Source organism: Paramormyrops kingsleyae, chromosome 7 (genome assembly GCF_048594095.1).
Source record: "Paramormyrops kingsleyae isolate MSU_618 chromosome 7, PKINGS_0.4, whole genome shotgun sequence".
Lineage (NCBI taxonomy): Eukaryota > Metazoa > Chordata > Actinopteri > Osteoglossiformes > Mormyridae > Paramormyrops > Paramormyrops kingsleyae.
In genome coordinates this window covers 2,380,502-2,387,426 of record NC_132803.1, presented here as the reverse complement: position 1 = coordinate 2,387,426, position 6,925 = coordinate 2,380,502, and positions in this window count along the sequence as shown.

Here is a 6,925-nt window from a genome sequence, read left to right as displayed (position 1 = left end):
TTAAATGACTGTAAAATACACCAAAACAGAGACCAGAATATCAACCCCTGAAAAACTGAAAAAAATATGCAACGATAGTGGGTTGGTCTTATAGTTCATACTAATTACCGTTTATGTTACTTATGCAGGAATAAGAAGACTTCATTGTCATTGAATTGCTGAGAATAACAAACAACGAAATTACGATGCATTCCCTGATTTAACAAGGCCAATATTTATAATAGAATATGATATACTAATTCTCACCTTTAAAGAAACTTCCTCCAGTCTGTCTTTTGGATCTTCTTCCTTCATACACTCCAACCTGATTCTCAGACAAAGCTTTAGATCTTATCCAGGGTTTTAATATACACTCTCTCTCTATTTAAGTATAGAATGATAACCTAAGTGTTAAGTCTCACCTACTGCTACAGGTGATAGGTAAACAATGGACAATGACCACAAAACTATCTGTGAGAGTTAGGTGCAGGGGCGTTGCTAGAGATTTTGGGCCCCATGAAAGCATATCATATTAGGCCCCCCAGTCCAAACCAATCCAGTTATTTTCCTAATTTTTTAGGGCCCCTGTCACCACCATTAGCTGTTCCATCCTTTGTGTTTGAGTTGGCTGTCTCTGGTCTGCCTCAAATCTTTCTTCTCTCTCTCACTATTTTTTAATGCTGCTATAGTTAAAATAAGGGGCTTCCAATTCCACGAATAACCCTATCTCTTCATAAGCTAACTATTAATTTACCATATTAACCCCTTTTCCTCCAGATCACTAGATCAGGGACATTCAGCACTGAAGTAATAGACAATCAGCTAAACCCAGACAACTGGCTTGTAAGACTGTGTACAGAATAGATGCATGTATTGACCCATGTAATGACATGGTCCAGTGTACTGACAGTTACCCACATTGGTTTGCACCCTGATTTTCTTTATTGCAATTTTTATCTTGTTGCTTTTATCCAAAATCAGAAATATTATATTCTGTGTTCCATAATCATCCTGTGCAGAGTGTAACCCTCTCACATGACCTGTGCTCCCTGGGATTGGGGCCAGGACCCACAATGACCCTGCTTAGCATAAATGGATGGAAGGGTATGATGGAGAGATGGATGGATTTAAATAATATCATTTGTTCTATAGACATTATTTACTAATATTATTAAATATAAAAATGACAAAATCCATGGGGTGACCTGACGAGGGCAGAGCATGAGAGATGCCCTCACAATCTGATAGATTTGGAGCCTTTTGCAAGGAATAGTGGGCAAATATTGCCAAGATGATGCTGATAGACTGAATGCTGTAATTAAATCAAAAAGTGCTTCAACAAAGTATTAGTTTAAGAGTTGATGTCGCCACCATTAAATCTGAGGGTGATGTCCCCCCCTCACATTTCATAATTAATAGTTTGGACCCCCACATTTAATATAAAATATTAGTTTTATGGCAATGTGCCCCACCCCCCACTCAAAATGCGTCTGACACCCCTGGTGAGTACACATACACAGCTAGTTTTTTTGTATGTTTTTTATCTTTTATATTTTTACCCCTAACAGATTTGTTTGTTTTTCAGTTGAATTGTACATTAAAACTGGGGAAAGTTTTGAAATGATTTGATCGTGGTCTCATTTTTTACATCATTAAAAACCTGGGATTTTAACAGGGGCGTGTACACTGTTTATATCCACTGTAGGTTCTCTCGATATGTCCTGGGGTAAGGCAAACAAACAAACAAATACCCTTTGAATTATTCTTCAAACAAACTTTCAGACGTTTTGTTGTTTTTTCAGTGGTGAGGTACATTCAAATATCAAGAGTGGTGATATGTTATTCATGTGGCACCACAACATGCAAAGCACCACTGTTCACTATAAAATATATCAATGATGTCCCAGCTCAACAAGAATATTTGATGAGAAAATTGAGCACTTCCCCTTATCCCCATCAACCTAGCAAGTTGTAAGGAAGGAGAGAAACTAGTTGTTCAAAATTTCTCCCCTTTTTGCAGCCATTGTACATGGTTAACATCTTTTTTGTGGATATTAAAACTGGTAAATGCACATTACTTTAGTTTTAGTGTGGATAATGTTTTTTTAGCCCAGACAGACGGCACGTTTAATGATCACATACATGAAACGTGTCACAAACCAGCCGGGACACCCCGTCAACATCACACACTTCATAGAGGGATTCCTTCTGTCGCCAGCCACAACCCCCAGGGAACCCCGACACCAGGACTCCACCCAGTCGGGGAAGCCCTGCTCAGCCCGCATCTCAGACTCTCTGCTGATTCCTATTATCAGTCATGCCCCTCCCTGGCTGTTGTGTGATTACTGCTTATTATGCCGCATATTTTAGTTTCTCTAACACATCATCGGGATGCAGGATCTTCTTAGTCTCAGAAACGTACAGCATATCACCTGATATCTCTCCTCTGGTTCTTCATTCTGTTTTGTTCCTAGTTTCCGAGTTTCTCTTGCCCTGCCCTGATTGTTGTTCACACTGTGCCCCACCCTTCCCTTTCTTTCTTTTTGTCTTTTTATTTTCTGTCTGTGCGGTCAGTGAATCCCTGGAATCTTTCAAAAGTGGATTGATCAACAGATCTGACTACTAGGGTTTGGTGACTACACATAGCCCAGACCGTGGTTCCATCTTCTCCATCATCTCCCTATCCCAGTGAACCACGCCTGCCACACCTCGAACACTACATGTTCATCGTTCTTGTTCAGCATGTCTCGAGCTGTCATGTTCCCTCTGCATTGCCAATATGATTGTGCTATTGACTTACTTCCAGGACCAACCCCTCCTAAGACGCAGCTGTATCCTCTATCAGCCCCCGAATGACAGGCCATGGAGATGCACGTTGGGTAGTTGCTTCCAGGCAGCCATCATTCATCCTTCTTTCTCACCAGCAGCGGCAAGCTTCTCCTTTGTGGGGAACAAAGATGGGATTCTGAAGAAAAAGGCCTCAATGACATCACCGTTAAGAACCATTACCCAATACCTATGCTGGCTTTCATCTTTGACCTGCATCAAGGGGGGGTCACTACTTTTACTAAATTTGAACTTATGCAATGTTTATCATCTGGTCAGGATCAGGGACGGTAATGAGCGAAAGACCCAACAACACACCCACAGGTCATTTCGAGTATCTGATGAAGCCTTTTGGGTTGACCAACGCACCTGCTCTGTTCCAGAGCCTGACTAATGATTTCCTCTGGGACATGATCAACACATTCATATTCGTTTACCTGGATGACATTGTGATCTTTTAGCATAACAAACACAAGCATGTTCAACACATCCACAGAGGACTACAACTTATTTGTTATAGCAGAGAACTGTGAATTCCAAGGAGGCAAGTTCTCCTTTTTGGGCTTTGTTACTTCGGAGGGGTTAATCCAGACTGACCCAGGGTACGTCAATGCTGTTCCCGACTGGTCACAACCTCGCTCCTGTAGAGAACTGCAATGCTTCCTGTGGTTTTCTCATTTCTATAGACAGTTTTTTTTGGGGGGGGGTACAGCTCAGTTGCCGCCCCACTAACAGCATTAACCTCTCCCAAGGGCCGTTTTCAGTGGACATCAACAGTGCAAGAAGCTTTTGATGAGTTGAAGAAATAATTCACATCAGTACCTATCATGCAGACACTGGATCCTTCCAGATAGTTTGTGGTTGAGGTGGAAGCTTCTGAGACAGGAGTTCGGACTGTCCTGTCTCAACACTCCCCCTCTGGCAATAAGCTACACCTGTGTGCCTCCTTCTCCAAAAAACTCTCCTCAGCCAAAAGGAATTGACATTGAAGATAGGGAACTGCAGGCGGTCAAATTAGAGCTGTAAGAGTGGCAACAGTGGCTGGAGTGGGTGAAGGAACCTTTTTTTGGTCTGGATAGACCAGAAAAACTTCCCCGTCTGCTAAGCTTTTAAATGTGCATCAGACAAGGTGGACCAGTTTGGGATTTCATACCGGCCGGGCACCAAGGACCTCATAACTGCTGCCCTGTCCCAACCGTAGGAGAAGCGAAGGTAAGAGGACCCTGGAGCCAGTACTACTTGGTTGTTGTTTTGTGGAAGGAGTATCCTGGGGGATAGAACAGGTGGTCATGGCTGTACAACCTCCAGTTTCTGGTGAATTGGGAGGGGTACGGGGCCGAGGAATGGTCCTGGGTTCTCACATGCTACGTCCTGGACCCCTCCCTAGTCGATGGATTTCATTATGACTACTCCAGTGTCTTGGATCCACTGCCAGGAGATAAGTTGTTGAGGAGAGGTACTGTCACAAACTCGCCAAGCCCCAGCCCCCCTCCCTGCCCCCCAGAGAGCCCCTGCTCTGGGACTCCACCCAGTCAGGGAAACCCTGCTCAGCCTGTGTTCCAGCCCCCCCTGTGATTCCTACTATCAGCCATGTATATCCCCAGCTGTCGTGTGATTTCTGCTTATTACACCACCTATTTTACGTCCCCTGATGTGTTACTCGGACGTGAGATCTTCTCAGTTTCTGAGAATTTGAATGCTTCATCTGATATCGTGATAATTTTGTTCCTATATTCCGAGTTTGCCTAGCCTTGTTCTGATAGTTGTCCTCACCTTGCCCAACCCTTGCCTGGTTCACCAGTCTATGTTTTTTTGCCTTACAATTTGGATTCTGTCTGCCTGTGCTGTTTTCTGACCCATGCATACAACCCTGATTTTTTTCTTGCTCCAATTAAAGCCCCAATTTCTCCTGTTTCTGCATCTGAGTCCTCATTTCCCCAGGTGTCAGTCACAGAAAAGTACTTGGCAAAAAAAACTGATACTGAGTAAAATGTAAGCGCTAACCTAGGCTTGAAGGTGCGCATGATGAGCAATAGGTTACAATATGCCTGATTGTTAGGAAATTTTAATGACATGATAGATCTGTGTTTTTTCATTGAATGTCTTCACATTAATACATACAGTATATTGTGTGTCAAATGATCAGTTTTTAGTTCAGTATACACTTCCAGTGATACTTGAGTGAAAAAAACAACTGTAAACAATGGACTTATGATATTGAAGTTACAACCGTCACCTACTGCCACCTGGTGGTAATATACGGAAGCTCTCACTACAAATGCCTCAGATCAGAGTTGCTCGGTGTGGGATAATGCATGGAACAGCTTCTTTATTAAGAGCTGGCATTGTCGGTCGAAGTCCATGTGGCGCTATAATACGTTGTGTTTTTGACTGCGCTAAAATTAATTGCGTTTTTTATACCCTAATGGAACAGGTATGAGCAAAGATTTTTAAATTTAATTTCTGTACTGAATATACGTATTAAATGTTTTTTTTTTTTAAATAGAATAGAGACCTTTATTGTCATGGTGTACAAAGAAATGTGGCATGCCACTCCAGTGACAATGCAGAAGTAAAAATAAAAAATTGTCAGAAATATAAGGTTTACCTAAAAATATTTAAATATATATGCCTTGAGAAATTAATATAACAAGGACAAAAAAATACTAGATGAGGGGTAAAGTGCAAGGAGTTATGGTCATGAGGTAATATAGGTCAGCCAGGCAGACAACTTGACAGTAGTGCAAAAGATAGTGGTACAATAAAGACATAACAGTGTGATATGTGACAGCAGAGCAAATAAGATGTCACGTCCTGATGGTGCTGCTCCTGTGTGCCACGCCCCCTCGTTAACCTCATGTGGAATCCTCCTGGTTACCAGCTGTTCCTAGTATTGTCCAATCGAGTCTGTGTATTTATGCTTCCCAGTCCCCAGTCTTGTCATTAAAGTCCTGTAGTCGCTGACATTTGTGCCCCCGATTGTATCCTTCCTCTAATAAACCCCGAGTTTACCCCTTATACTTGGACTCCCGTGCTTCCCTTCAGCGTCCTGACATAAGATTGATTATTGCCGATTCAACAAGGAAACAGCTTTAAGGTAGAATATGTTGCTCATTCTTGAGGTGTGCGCCCGGGCAGCTGTTCTTATTCCTTTTTGTGGTATTCGCGGTTTACACTCACCCTTCCCCGAATCGCCTTGTTATTCTGTGTCAGAACAGCAGTCAGCGCCAGAGGTATTCAAACTGTGAGGCGCGGGAAGGGATTGCGGGGGTGGCGCGCAGGTGCGGGTTAAATAAAACAGAACAGTCTGGAGTTTAAGGTGCTAGGCCGATTTCGAAATTGCAATCTTTAGAAAAATATACAATAATGTGAACACGTATACATAACACGACGCTAATAAATTAAAATAACCAAAATGTGTTAAGACACCACATTTCGAATACATGGAATTCCATGAATACCATAATATAGCCCTGTCTGTGTTCCATGGTATGCAGATTGAAGCGAACGCCTGCATTTCCTAAAACAGGATAAGGATCGATGGAGGTCCTTGGTAATGAATGCGGTAATAGATTGCGTGATCATCTTTGCTCTTTTGCAGTTTCGGGGCTATCGTTGATGCGATCACTTCTATGATTTACTGATTAGCTGCAACATTTTTGGCAGTTGCTAACTGTAAACACGGGGTGAAAACCAGTAATGTGGTTTCTCATATTTGTTGTGTTGCCAAAGTATTTAACCTTTGCTAGTTAACCTTTGCTTACATAAAACACATTTTATTCAGCTCGTTTTCCCTTTAACTCCAGAAAAACCAAAGTGTGCCCAAATGCCTGCTTTCAAGATATTGGGAACGTTTATAATCCCTGGCTGCTGAACTTTCTGCTCTCCTTCCGCCATGAATCCTATCTATAAATTACACACCTGACGGAAAAGCTTAATGTAGCTTCCGGAAGGCATACTATTATTTTACACTAATTTTATTCCAATTAATTTGATTGTATTTTTCAATGTACTTTATTTACATACACTTTAAATAACCGATTCTTTTTTTCTCCGGCATCGATGCAGAATCTTTCACATCAGCATGCATCGTAAAAACGATTAGGCCTATTTCCCCCAG